This window comes from Bison bison, unplaced genomic scaffold, assembly GCF_000754665.1.
Source record: "Bison bison bison isolate TAMUID 2011002044 unplaced genomic scaffold, Bison_UMD1.0 scf7180017864491, whole genome shotgun sequence".
Taxonomy (NCBI): Eukaryota; Metazoa; Chordata; class Mammalia; order Artiodactyla; family Bovidae; genus Bison; species Bison bison.
In genome coordinates, this window is record NW_011495050.1 from 2,212,298 (window position 1) to 2,227,665 (window position 15,368).

Below are 15,368 nucleotides of genomic sequence, written 5' to 3' on the forward strand. Positions count from 1 at the left end.
TGACTAGATGAACCTTTGTTGGCAAAGTAATATGTCTGCTTTTTAATATGCTATCTAGGTTGGTCATAACTTTTCTTCCAAGGAGCAAGCATCTCTTAATTTCATGGCTGCAGTCACCATCTACAGTAATTTTGGAGCCCCCCAAAATAAAGTCTGCCATTGTTTCCACTGTTTCCCCATCTATTTGCCATGAAGTGATGGGACCAGATGCCATGATCTTAGTTTTCTGAATGTTGAGCTTTAAGCCAACTTTTTTTTTTCTTGGTGTACCCTTTTTTTTTTTAAAAAAATATTTATTTTAATTGGGGGCTAATTACTTTACAATGTTGTACTGGTTTTGCCATACATCAACATGAATCCGCCACAGGTGTACACGTGTTACCCATCCTGAACCCCCCTCCCACCTCCCTCCCCGTACCAATCCTCTGGGTCAACCCAGTGCACTAGCCCCAAGCATCCTGTATCATGCATCGAACCTGGACTGGTGATTAGTTTCATATACGATATTATACATGTTTCAATGCCATTCTCCCAAATCATCCCACCCTCTCCCTCTCCCACAGAGTCCAAAAGACTGTTCTATACATCTGTGTCTCTTTTGGTGTCTTGCCTACATGGTTATCGTTATCATCTTTCTAAATTCCATATATATGCATTAGTATACTGTATTGATGTTTTTCTTTCTGGATTACTTCACTCTGTATAATAGGCTCCAGTTTCATCCACCTCATTAGAACTGATTCAAATGTATTCTTTTTAATGGCTGAGTAATACTCCATTGTGTATATGTACCACAGCTTTCTTATCCATTCATCTGCTGATGGACATCTAGGTTGCTTCCATGTCCAGGCTATTATAAACAGTGCTGCGATGAACATTGGGGTACACATGTCTCTTTCAATTCTGATTTCCTCGGTTTGTATGCCCAGCAGTGGGATTGCTGGGTCATATGGCAGTTCTATTTCCAGTTTTTTAAGGAATCTCCACACTGTTCTCCATAGTGGCTGTACTAGTTTGCATTCCCACCAACAGTGTAAGAGGGTTCCCTTTTCTCCACACCCTCTCCAGTATTTTTTACTGTAGCAATAAAGTCTACTTTATTGCTTGTAGACTTTTGGATAGCAGCCATTCTGACTGGTGTGAAATGGTACCTCACTGTGGTTTTGATTTGCATTTCTCTGATAATGAGTGATGTTGAGTATCTTTTCATTTGTTTGTTAGCCATCTGTATGTCTTCTTTGGAGAAATGTCTGTTTAGTTCTTTGGCCCATTTTTTGATTGGGTCATTTATTTTTCTGGAATTGAGCTGCAGGAGTTGCTTGTATATTTTTGAGATTAGTTTTTTGTCAGTTGTTTCATTACTATTATTTTCTCCCATTCTGAAGGTTTTCTTTTCACCTTGCTTATAGTTTCCTTCGTTGTGTTGCTACTGCTGCTGCTAAGACGCTTCAGTCGTGTCTGACTCTGTGCGACCCCAGAGATGGCAGCCCGCCAGGCTCCCCCGTCTCTGGGATTCTCCAGGCAAGAACACTGGAGTGGATTGCCATTTCCTTCTCCATGCATGAAAATTAAAAGTGAAAGGGAAGTCGCTCAGTCATGTCCGAATCCTAGCGACCCCATGGACTGTAGCCTACCAGGCTCCTCCGTCCATGGGATTTGTGAGGCAAGAGTACTGGAGTGGGGTGCCATTGCCTTCTCCGTTCTTTGCTGTGCAGAAGCTTTTAATTTTAATTAGGTCCCATTTGTTTATTTTTGCTTTTATTTCCAATATTCTGGGCAGTGGGTCATAGAGGACCCCACTGTGATTTATGTTGGAGAGTGTTTTGCCTATGTTCTCCTCTAGGAGTTGTATAGTTTCTGGTCTTACATTTAGATATTTAATCCATTTTGAGTGTATTTTTGTGTATGGTGTTAGAAAGTATTCTAGTTTCATTCTTTTACAAGTGGTTGACCAGTTTTCTCAGCACCACTTGTTAAAGAGATTGTCTTTTCTCCATTGTATAGTCTTGCCTCTTTGTCAAAGTAAGGTGTCCATAGGTGCGTGGATTTATCTCTGGGCTTTCTATTTTGTTCCATTGATCTATATTTCTGTCTTTGTGCCAGTACCATACTGTCTTGATGACTGTGTAAGCCAACTTTTTCACTTTCCTCTTTCACTTTCATCAACAGGCTCTTTAGTTCTTCGATTTCTGCCATAAGGGTGGTGTCATCTGCATGTCTGAGGTTATTGATATTTCTCCTGGCAATCTTGATTCCAGCTTGTGCTACATCCAGCCCAGCATTTCTCATGATGTACTCTGCATAGAAGTTAAATAAGCAGAGTGACAATATACAGCCTTGACGTACTCCTTTTCCTATTTGGAACCAGTCTGTTGTTCCACGTCCGTTCTAACTGTTGCTTCCTGACCTGCATAGAGGTTTCTCAAGAGGCAGGTCAGGTGGTCTGGTAGTCCCATCTCTTTCAGAATTTTCCACAGTTTACTGTGATCCACATAGTCAAGGCTTTGGCATAGTCAATAAAGCATAAATAGACGTTTTTCTGGAACTCTTTTGCTTTTTCGATGATCCAGATGTTGGCAATTTGATCTCTGGTTTCTCAATAAAGGACAGAAATGGTATGGACCTAACAGAAGCAGAAGATATTAAGAAGAGGTGGCAACAATACACAGAAGAATTGTACAAAAAAGATCTTCATGACCCAGATAATCACGATGGTGTGATCACTGACCTAGAGCCAGACATCCTGGAATGTGAAGTCAAGTGGGCCTTAGGAAGCATCACTATGAACAAAGCTAATGGAGGTGATGGCATTCCACTTGAGCTATTTCAAATCCTGAAAGATGATGCTGTGAAAGTGCTGCACTCAATATGCCAGCAAATTTGGAAAACTCACCAGTGGCCACAGGACTGGAAAATGTCACTTTTCATTCCAATCCCAAAGAAAGGCAGTGCCAAAGAATGCTCACACTACCACACAGATGCACTCATCTCACACGCTAGTAAAGTAATGCTCAAAATTCTCCAAGCCAGGCTTCAGCAATATGTGAACCATGAACTTCCACATGTTCAAGCTGGCTTTAGAAAAGGCAGAGGAACCAGAGATCAAATTGCCAACATCTGTTGGATCATTTAAAAAGCAAAGCGAGTTCCAGAAAAACATCATTCTGCTTTATTGACTATGCCAAAGCCTTTGACTGTGTGGATCACAATAAACTGTAGAAAATTCTGAAAGAGATGGAATACCAGACCACCTGACCTGCCTCTTGAGAAACCTGTATGCAGGTCAGGAAGCAACAGTTAGAACTGGACATGGAACAACAGACTGGTTCCAAATAGGAAAAGGAGTACGTCAAGGCTGTATATTGTCACCCTGCTTTATTTAACTTATATGCAGAGTACATCATGAGAAACGCTGGACTGGAAGACACACAAGCTGGAATCAAGATTGCCGGGAGCAATATCAATAACCTCAGATATGCAGATGACACCACCCTTATGGCAGAAAGTGAAGAGGAACTCAAAAGCCTCTTGATGAACGTGAAAGTGGAGAGTGAAAAAGTTGACTAAAAGCTCAACATTCAGAAAACAAAGATCATGGCATCTGGTCCCACCACTTCATGGGAAATAGATGGGGAAACAGTTGAAACAATGTCAGACTCTTTTTCTGGGGTTCCAAAATCACTGCAGATGGTGATTGCAGCCATGAAATTAAAAGACGCTTACTCCTTGGAAGAAAAGTTATGACCAACCTAGACTGCATATTAAAAAGCAGAGTCGTTACTTTGCCAACAAAGCTCCATCTAGTCAAGGCTATGGTTTTTCCAGTGGTCATGCATGGATGTGAGAATTGGACTATAAAGAAAGCTGAGCTTGAAGCATTGATGGTTTTGAACTGTGGTGTTGGAGAAGACTCTTGAGCATCCCTTGGACTACAAGGAGATCCAACCAGTCCATCCTAAAGGAGATCAGTCCTGGGTGTTCATTGGTAGGTCTGATGCTGAAGCTGAAACTCCAATACTTTGGCCTGCTGTGAAGAGGTGACTCATTTGAAAAGAACCTGATCTGTGAAAGATTGAAGGCAGAAGGAGAAGGGGACGACAGAGGATGAGATGATTGGATGGCATTACTGACTCAATGGACATGGTTTTAAGTGGACTCCAGGAGTTGGTGATGGACAGGGAGGCCTGGTGTGCTGCAGTTCATGGGGTAGCAAAGAGTTGGACAGGACTGAGTGACTGAACTGAACTGAATTTCTCTTCCTTTTCTAAATCCAGTTTGAACATCTGGAAGTTCACGGTTCACGTACTATTGAAGCCTGGCTTGGAGAATTTTGAGCATTACTTTACTAGCCTGTGAGAAGACTGCAACTGTGTGGTAGTTTGAGCATTCTTTGGCATTGCTTTTCTTTTGATAAAGAGAATGGAGCTAGAAAATCTTTAAAGCCTCAATAGTAGGAGTAAACAGATTAGAAAAAGCAAAGTATTTAGTTATTCATTCAACATATATTTCTTGAGCACCAACTCTGTTCTGGACTGGAAACTATATATTCAAGGATGATAAAGGCTGATAAGATTACTGTTCTCAAGATTCTGCACTCTGCTGAGGGAGGTGGGCAATAAACCAGTAAATAAAATATATAGATAAAGACAAATGCCATAAGATAAATATAGGGTATATTGTGATGAAGAATAACAAAGGGGCATTGACTTTCTATAAGGCAGTCCAGGAAGGTCTCTCAACTGGGTAACATTAAGGCAGAGACCTGGGGAAGACACAGGACTTGGAAAGAGGAGGGAAAACAGAATGCCAAATAGAAGAAACAAAAGATTGGGGCGGAGGATATGTGCAGCATGCATAGTAAGTTTACCAGTAAAAATCAGTATATTTTGTTTGCTGCATGATTGTTTGAAAAGTCTCCATGCTTTAGAATTTTTACCCAAGCTGCCTCTTGTTCTCTTAGCTTCCATTTTTTAAAAAAATTATTTTAATTGGAGAATAATTAGTTTACAATATTTTGTTGGTTTCTGCCATACGATGCATTAAAATTTGATGGCTGAGGGAGAAAAATAAATACATAGAAGTCCCAATAACAATGTATTTCAGAAATGTACAGATCAAATTGCTGAAATGTAAAGAGCAAAAGTACTAAAGATGATTCATTTTAGCGGTATTTTTAGGTAATCATGGTTGTAGCCAATTTTTAATTGTGTTCCTAAAACAGATCTCACTTTAATTTAATGGACATGCTCTCTCTCCCATATTTATCTGGGTATATGTTTACGTTATAATTGGAAGAATTATCTATTTCTAGTTCTGCTGGACTGGAAGCAGGATTGTTTTCTCCATCTCAAGTATAGGGCGTTCTTCCAGCTTTAACCCCCAGGGAGTTCTGTAGGACTGTATCTGGAAATTTCATTGGCCGTGCTTCCGTGCTTTCAGTGCATCACCTCCTTACAGAACGGTTGCTTAAGATACGATTGGAATCTTGACCATTCCTTTTGTGTACTGACCCTTTCTTCAAATATTGAAGAAAACATTTTGAAAATTGTATCAAGACAGTCTGATTCTCAAACTTATTAGACAACTGCTGAAATCTGCCAAATTCACCTTTCACCCTGAAACTCGGGGTAGGGGAGAATGTGAAGATATTTGGTGATGAAGTTTGTTATTTCAAAGATGTTCTAATCCTTTTGTCCTTTCATGGGTCATCTGCCCAAGATGTACATGCAGTTTGAAACAGAACACTTAGGCAAAAAGGTTACGGCTTCCAAGAAAGCATTTGACCTTTCCTTGGGAACAGTGTGCAGCTCTTACCTGGCAGGACATGTGTCTTCAGTATGTGAAGGCTGGTGGCGAGGCCTGGCAGTGGCTTTCGCAGAGAAACTCTTCCTGGACAAATGGACTTGTCTTTTCCTAATGGAGAAATTCCATAAAGTGAAGCTGCAAGCTTCCTGTTTTGGAAAGGTAATATATGTTTGGAAAAATTTGGATAAAGGCAGAACTATTGATAAATCAAAGATGATGTTAGCCTGGAAGGAAATATCTTCAGAAAACATGGTATTTGACTGACCGATGTGAAATGGTATCTGACTGACTGATGTGAAACTGACATGGACTGTGCGCTGAAAATTCCTAGAGGAATTGACAGCTTGCCTCCCACCCAGTTCCTGCTGATGTGCGTGGTGAGAATTGCTCACAGGGAAAGCTCTTAACACAAGCACAGCTTGTTTTCCTGTCTCCCCTTGTTTGTGATTATGTTTAGCTTCTAATCAGGAAGAGGTTGAATATCGTTAAGAAAGTCTAAAAGATTTGTTTAACTGTCCCCATCATGGGGGGGGGGGGTGAAATCTTCTCTAGGTGGCTACAAATTATGTGATCAATTAACCCCCAGGTTACTCCAGTGACTCCCATACATACTTTAAGTTCTAGATTTGGTCTACTCCTGTGCCCTTCTGCTTTAGTTTTCTGTCCATTCATCATGGTATACTAGCAAAAGAAGCACTAATTTGAAGTCAGAAAACCAGTTGTTTGTGACTTGGAGAGTGTTGCTGAACATCAAACCATCATAAGTTCCTAAACTCTGTAAAATGAGGATTTTCTTTTTTTTCTTTTTTTTAAATTTTATTTTATTTTTAAACTTTACGTAATTGTATTAGTTTTGCCAAATATCAAAATGAATCCATCACAGGTATACATGTGCTCCCCATCCTGAACCCTGCTCCCTCCTCCCTCCCCATACCATCCCTCTGGGTCGTCCCAGTGCACTAGCCCCAAGCATCCAGTATCGTGCATTGACCCTGGACTGGCATCTCGTTTCATACATGATATTTTACATGTTTCAATGCCATTCTCCCAAATCTTCCCACCCTCTCCCTCTCCCACAGAGTCCATAAGACTGTTTAAACTCTGTAAAATGAAAATTGTAACTCTTGCCTCTCTCTCAAGGATGAAGCAAGCATCAAGTGGGTATTGGTTATGAAAGGATTTTGTAGATTGTAGAGGCTTAAACAAATGTTGGTTGTTATGTATTTGTGTTATTTTTGGCTTGAGGGAAGAGGATTGATTTTAGATTGCTAATTTCTTGGATGATAGAGGAAAAGTAGAAATAAAAGTATCAAAAGGGATTAATGTCCTGAGCTCCCCTGTCAGTAGCCCAAAGTGTATCTTTAGGAGGATGTCCTATATACTTTTGTGTGCACAGAACTCACCTGGGAAGGTCTAATTAAATGCAAGTTCGGATTCAGTAGATCTGGTTGGGGCCTAAGATCCTGCATTTCTCAAAGTTCCCAGGACATGCTCATTCTTCTGGTCCCTAGACTGCATGTTGAGTAGCAACGAATCAAAGAAAATGAGGAAATGGAAGGAGGTTAACACAGGTGAGGGACGTGATGAAGGAAGAGCCTTTCTGTCTCTCATCCTTACATCTTGGTACCATATTGGTGAAATGGCTTAAAAATAGTAACATAAGAAATCTTTCTGCGAATACTGTTAAGTATCCAAACATGGTTTCTTGTTCTTAACTGAGTCTATTTCCTGGGGAGTAAATCTAGCGCAAGAGGTACATAGAAGAAATTGTGGTCTAACTTGGAACATATCTGCCTCACTCATGATCTTTTACCTACACAAACTAGGAAAATGTAAAAAGCCACTCTGTATTCTGTCAACTGGGAACTGATCCAGTGGTGATAAGATCATTAGTTCTTGTGACCTTAGCCATATTCAAGGAGTATTCTCTTGGGACCCTAGAATAACATGTCTTGATTGGACATTGTGAACTAAACATCCTTGTCGTTCACATTTAGAACCAAATAACTTCCTTCTGGCATTTGCACAGTAATTTGGTCATCTGCCATGATATTATGTATTGTTCAGAATAATTTTTCGTTACTGAGGTCAATTCCCCTGATTTATAGCTATTTGTAAAAGCTGGCTCACAAAAGGGGTAGAAAAGTCAAGAAGAAAATAACTTTACAATAAATGACTCCAAACAAGGAGCAGATGGGGAAACTCTTGAAATACTGTAATAATTCTATAAAGATATAGGCTGATGGTATGTAGCTGTTACTGAACTGATTGAAATGTGCTACTGTTGCACATTTTTATTTTGAGGCAAAGTGCTATCTCAGCTCCTGGTTGGCTACCAAAATAATCTCTCCTGAAAATGTGCTGTTGTGATCTGTAATAAAGTTAAACAGGCATAAGCTTTGTTCAGGCATCATTCTCTAATATTTGCTGCTTACCTAGTCAGTCCAATTGGATAATCAGGACTTCTGTTGACATTACCTATATGGAAACATATAGTGAATTATCTACTTACACAAATATCACGGGATCCTTTAACTTGCTGTTTTATATTTAAAAAGAAAATCCCAAACACACTCACTTTGTGAGTGAATCTCAACTGTATAGAGAGAACTCTACCTGGGTTTTGTCCACTGTAAAGTTTTAAAAATCATTAATGTGGAAAATATAAGAAACCAAAATTGCTCAATAGTTTGGTTTTATCATTTATTTTCTATTTTCTTTAAGAAGACTCCTTGAGGCTCTCAGCTGAGTGTGTGGTCTGTGTGATGGTGCAGTCTATATCCAACCTGGTAGCTGTTGCTGGTGCCCAAATCTGTTTCAAGCTCAGTATTAGGCTTTATTGCCCTAGAATGATATTTTTACACATGGAAAATTCTCAATCTGTAATCACTCAGAGTTCTAGTACTGAGTCTTCACCAAGTAGCTTTACTATCTCTGTTCTTAACTGTACAGAACTGAAAGAGGTTCCCCAAGCCTCCAAAAACATATTGAGGGATATGGGCCAACAGTTGTTTCCTTGCTGGGATGGTCTCCTCATTTCAACACTTCATCTGACTGCAGGGGTCAGTGACTTTGCTATGCCTCCCCGTGGGGTGGAAAGAGCAACTTCCAAACTGATCACAAGTTGAAGAACTGCTGTAAAATACAAAGTCTCAAGGTAAACTTATTAGACATCTCCTTTGACCTACCCATGAAGTCTTTTTATTTTTATTTTTTTTAATAAACTGTTTACTTTGTATTGGGGTATAACTGATTAACAATACTATAATAGTTTCAGGTAGACAGCAAAGGGACTCAACCATACATATACATGTATCCATTCTCCTCCAAACCAGGCTGCCTGAAGAGTGGTTTTTATGTCATGGCCATGATTCAGCGAGGCCATAGTGTGAGACCCAATAGAGGAAATGGGTTATTGTGACCAGCTCTCTGTTTACCAGAGATCATCTGGTATTAATAACTTTCCTATGATATCTGTAAGAGTAATCAAATTGGAAGAGTAATCAAATTAGACAACAAGTTTTTTCCCTCAAAATAGAAATATTTTAAAATCAATAATTAATAATGACTTGGGGAAAATTAAAACACAGAAAACTGTGCTTACACCCCCCTCCCATAATTTCATCATTCAGAAATAAAATAGCTAACATTTTCTGTGAACACTCATACCTTCTTCATATTCTTGGCAAGTTATTCAATATTTCACTTTTCTCTCATCTAGAAAATGGGAACAAAAACAATACCTATCCCCTAGGGTTGTTTTGAGATTTGTGTGCATTATTACCTATAAAACATATAATTTAGTGCATGATAATAAACAATTAATAAATATTTACTAATATAATCACTGTATGTACACATTTACAGCTAGTACATATGCATATTATTTCCAAAAATGGGATAAAACTTTGCTATGTTGTAATCTTTCTTTACTCAGAAATATGATGAGGCCAACTTTCCATATCAGTAACTATAGACCTATACCTATTATTTTAAATTGTTGTATAATATTCTGTTACACAAATGCAGTCAAGTGTTTTAAAAATCTAGTCTTTCCTTGATCTTCCTCACTGGCAAATCTTTGCAAATTTTCTCAAACTAAGTTCCTAGAAGCAAAAAGTGTCAAATAATACACACTTTTAAAAAGCAAATGTTTTTAATAGTTCAGCTTAAGTAATTTTAAATTCTTATAGCTCAGCTTAGCTAAAATTGGCTTAAAAATGCAATTTAATCATCTTATCTGATGGGAAAATGAGAGAAACCTGGTTAAGTGGCTGTATGCATTGTGGTTGTGGGCACTGACTTTGAGGAAGCTAACTGACCTAGTTGCACGACCTTGAACAAGGTCTCAATCACTCTGTGCCTCAGTGGCCCTATTGTAAAGGAGGAATTTTTTAGGGTTAGAGTTGGGATTAGAGTTAAGATTGGGGTTAGGTTATGTAAGAATAAAAGAGGGCTCTGTAATCAATGCTCTAAGAATAGTGCCAAGTTCATAGTAGAAGTTCAAAAAATATTATTGAACTTATTTTTGTTGCATAGAGTAAAATAGAAAAGGGAGTAATTGTCTACTGAAATTATTCTTTATGTAACTTAGGAGAAGTAATACAAATTTTCAGAACTTTTCCTCAGAGAACTATTAAAAAGCACTTACTTCATTAAAAATTTTTTTTCTCTCCTGGTGGCTCAGACAGTGAAGAGCCTGCTTGCAATGCAGGAAACCTGGGTTCGACCCCTGGATTGGGAAGATCCTCTGGAGAAAGGAACAGCAACCCACTTCAGTATTCTTCCTGGAGAATCCTATGGACAGAGGAGCCTGGGAAGCTACAGTCCATGGGGTCCCGAAGAGTCAGACTCGACTGAGCAACTAACACTTTCACTTTTTCATTCTGTGAAGGTTGTTAAGTTAACTAACTGGGGTGGTTCTAATGCCTTGGCAGCCCATGTAAGTAAACCAAAAGCTAAGCCTGTAAACACCTCAAGATTAAGAAACTGGAACCAGAGGACAACCCATAACAAAGAGACAACTGGGCTTCTCTCAAGAAGGCAAACGCTTAAGCTACAGCAATTGAGTACTTTCTTGCTTTGCTTCCAGGTCTCTTTAAGCTCCTGTTGGTGGAAGGCTCCTAACCACTTTCAGTTTGTTGCTACCCAGTTAGAATCTATTTTTGCTCGAACTCATAAAAATTTTAATATGCCTCAGTTTATCTTTTAACAATGTTGATATAGCATCACTGGAGGAAGTACTTTGATTTGTTGGGCAATAGAGACCAAATCATCTGAGCTAAACCACTCAAGACCTGGTCCTCACAGAGTGCTAAGTTCTGTCAAGCTATTTGCATGCTGCTTTAAACTCTAAGGCATGAATAGCACGAAATTTTTCCTTTGCTCCAGTTGATGCTTGGCAACAGACATAAAAGAAAATAATATTTTAAGAACACTGGAAGGACCAGCTAAAAGAGCTTACTTTGCATTGTTCTTTAAATAGGATATGTTTTCGTTTCCAGGACCTAGCCTATTAATGTACTTAAGGTGAGGTTGCAGGCCTACATTTTAATTAATTTTTTTTTAATTAAAAATATATATTGATGTTGGTTCGGCCTTCTTCAGGCTCTTTCAGTTAGTATCTTTTACTAATGATGTAGACTACTTAAAGAATAAAAAGTAGAATTTGGCTTTCATATTAAAGGGGCTTCCCTGACCAAGATAACTTGGTAAAAACAGAAAAGCCTGCTACCAAGAGTTGTAAGTGTTTCTGCTTTACCCCCCAGATGGGAACTACTTGATGTCTTCTTTTAGCACAGGAAGATCTCCCTTGAACAGCCCTGTTCTTGGCAGATCTGCTTGGTTGTGGTTGGTGATGAGACTGTGATGAAAAAGCAGGGTAAAACCCTGGGCATCCTGTCTGTGACCACAAGGCAGGCAGTCCCCCTGCACATTGGGCCCTGCTGGGCTATACAGCAGTCATCACCGAGCAGCCCTAGGGGAAATGTTGATTTGTGTTGTGAATGCCCAGGCTAAAGAAATAGAATGATACAACTGCTAAGGCATCTTCTTTGCCCTTCAGGTTTAATTCTTAATGAAGGAGAATGGAAGAGCAGAGGACCACTCAACATTCATGCATAAGAAGATCATGTCAACTACCTTCTTTAGACCTATCCTCAAACAACATAGGGATTCCCTGGTGGCTCATATGGTAAAGAGTCTGCCCTCAATGCAGGAGATCTGGGTTCTATCCTTGGGTCGGGAAGATCCCCTGGAGAAGGAAATGGCAACCCACTCCTGTATGCTTGCCTAGGAAATTCCATGGATGGAGGAGCCTGGTGGGCTACAGTCCATGGGGTCGCAAAGAGTCAGACATGACCGAGCGAGCATTCATTCAAACAACATAAAACTCATGAACATTTTATTTATTTTTCTTAATTGACCTCCCTCAACAGGTATCCCTTCTCCCCTTCTCACCTGGCTCTTGCTCACTGAGTTGTTACCTGAAGGCTGGACCTTCGATCATTCATCTTTCTTCAGAAGTAATGTTTGTTGAATGAATGACTCTGCCACTTGAATTTAGATTAGATTGTGATTTCCTTGTAGAATGTGGTGTCTAACATATTGTTGTTGTTAATGATTGCTGTGTACAAAGAGTTTTTCTATAATTATTTTACTATATTCATTGGGATCAAGAAAACTGAGTGGGGAAAATAATTTAGTATTTCTATTGTTTAAGTATGAATCATACTTTTAGTTTCTGAGTAAATACTGAAAATAGTGATAGGCTCAATTGAATGTTTGGTGATATTGCTTTTTTCTACTTCTTTGTACTCTCTAAAAATAGGTGTGTGTTCCTTTTTGTTCACTTGTATGTTTTTTCAGTGCTTACCTGGGAGTTATTTCAAATACCTTCACTCCATTTCTCACTGCTGACCTATTGATGACCGGAGGGTTTTGACCCAAAGGAGGCAAAGATGCTTCAGTTTAGACATTTGCTGGCTGTAGAATGTGCTGGCTAAAAGAGCCCTCACACAGCTCCCAGATGACTCAGCAAAACAGATACAAATCAGCAGGAAGACTGAATGGATCTCTGTTGAAACTGGCAGGAATTCTAGATTCAATGAGCTATAAGTACAGTTCCCAAATACATGGAAAACTGAAAGGAGTTTATTCTTCTGTGCTTTTCTGACTATTCCCTGTGTCCTTTCCTCGCAAATGTTTTCATAGTCACATCAACAATTCCAAAATCTAAAATCAACGTGAATTTTCTACATGATAAGTACTGAGGATGCAGCTGGAAATGGTAGTTCTAATCTCTACTCCATGTTACAAGTGGAAATAGATCTTCATCATATTACTAATTCGTGGATTCCCTGGCTTTTGTGACTTCTGAACAAGAAAATCCCTTGGCTTTCCTGTGGAATCAGGAATGTAACAGGAAATCTGTTAAGTCAGGTTTTTAACTCTCTCTGTGTTATGCATGTGACTTCCCAGAGAAACAGAAGCAGACAGATTTCCTGTTTATAGTGTAGCACTCCAGACCAGTCATTTCAAGAGGAAAGAAGGGAAAGTTAGATGTGACAGCACATTATAGTGGCATCTGGTTGCTTTTTATTGTCTGTAAAACTCCTGGGAAAGGATTTACCTTGACTAATCTGTGTAGACATCTAACCATCTGTTTTCAAACTCAGTATGGAGAGAGCTTCTGTGTTCAGGAGACTGTGGTCAGAAGGGGTGAAGTTGTACTCAACCATGCATTTATCTATGCAGCAAATATTTGCAAAAACCTCTTCTGGGAGTTAAACCCTGTGGCCTGGAAATTTTTTAAATCAGAATGTTTTAAACGAAAAATTTCTTCAATTGCGCTCTCAATCTGGAATTGTAGATGTGAATACATTGCTATATTGCAGTGAAACACAGTGGAGGGAGTTATTAAATTCTCCTCCTTTGAGACAGGATAGAGAAGTCAGCATGGGATTGAAAGTTCTTGAAAAATGATGAGGAATCTATTGGATGGGAAACAGGGTGAGATGGGAAAGTGAAAAAATATAAAATGCTTATTTCTTTTTCCATAGAACTTTCAAAAGTTTGGGAAGCAGGCAGCTATTAAAATAGCTGAAACATTTGCAGACATAATAGGTTATTTGAATAGTAAATAGCCAATTATATTGATACAATGAATAAAATTTAGAAATAATTAGGGTCTTAAAGATCATCCAGATAAGATGCTCTTTTATTTTTTTAATATTTATTTATTTATTTGGCTGCACTGAGTCTTAGTTGCAGTATGTTGAATCTAGTTCCCTGACCAGGAATCAAACTCTGGCCCTCTGCCTTGGGAGCATGGAGTCTTAGCCTTGGACCACGAGGAAAGTCCCAGATGCCCTTTTAAAGATAGAAAAACTGGACCATGCAATGGTAAATGATTTACACAAGATCACCCAGCTGTGAGGCTGTAGAACCAGGATCCTAGCCCATAATTTCAGATGCTGAAGCATTTTATCTATTTAGTTTCCCTTTATTAGTGGAATGTATGAAGAGTGTAACATATTTGACTTTATTCACTTTTCTTTAACAACTAATCATTTAGAAACATGATAAATAGAAAAGGTCTTATATACAGACATTATTTGGATTATTCTTATATAGAAACAAACAAAACCCCCAAAGAACCTATATGATGAATATAGGAATTCATATTTATGTGTTAGGTAAGAAGAGACATAATACTATTTCACGTATGAGTAATGCTTCACACTTTACGAAGCATTTCCACATCACGCTATTCTGTCCTCCCGGATCAAATGTGTGGGTACGGTTATTGCCTCCATGGTACACACTGGGAAACTGCAAATCAGACTTTTGGACAGAATGCCACACAGGTTCAAAGTAGCAAAGTCAGGGTTCAAATCCATATTTTTCCACTACAGTTACAGGACTCTTGCTAGTATACTCCCATTATTTCTCTAACACTTGAAATATTCAGTAAACACCTGCACCTTCCCATATCAGTCAAGTATTTAGTTAACAGTCTCTGTGACCTAGCAATTTTCTGGAAGCTTTCATGAACACTAAGCAGCTTAGAATGGATCTTATTTTCAACAGTGTACAATCTGGTTGAGGAAGATGGTACTTGAATAAAATGAGGCATAATATGAGATAGGTTTTAATAAAAAAAATCAAAATTTGTACCAGCTTCAAGTTTAGTTTAAGTTTAAGCTTAGATAGCATATTCAAAAGCAGAGACATTACTTTGTCAGCGAAGGTCCGTCTAGTCAAGGCTGTGGTTTTTCCTGTGGTCATGTATGGATGTGAAAGTTGGACTGTGAGGAAGGCTGAGCACCGACGAATTGATGCTTTTGGACTGTGGTGTTGGGGAAGACTCTTGAGAGTCCCTTGGACTGCAAGGAGATCCAACCAGTCCATTCTGAAAGAGATCAGCCCTGGGATTTCTTTGGAGGGAATGATGCTGAAGCTAAAACTCCAGTACTTTGGCCACCTCATGCAAAGAGTTGACTCATTGGAAAAGACTCTGATGCTGGGAGGGATTGGGGGCAGGAGGAGAAGGGGACAACAGA

At 39.0% G+C, this 15,368-nt stretch overlaps 1 long non-coding RNA gene across 1 annotated transcript in view; it reads right to left on the minus strand.

Moving 5' to 3' along the window:
- Positions 1 to 10,494, minus strand: part of LOC105005426 — a 21,903-nt gene extending 11,409 nt beyond the window's left edge. The window contains exons 1-3 of the long non-coding RNA XR_827319.1: positions 10,457 to 10,494; positions 8,241 to 8,283; positions 5,815 to 5,913 (exon numbers count right to left, since the gene is read on the minus strand). This is a non-coding gene — a long non-coding RNA (uncharacterized LOC105005426). The remainder of the gene's footprint in view (positions 1 to 5,814; positions 5,914 to 8,240; positions 8,284 to 10,456) is intronic.
- Positions 10,495 to 15,368: the final 4,874 nt, after the last annotated feature.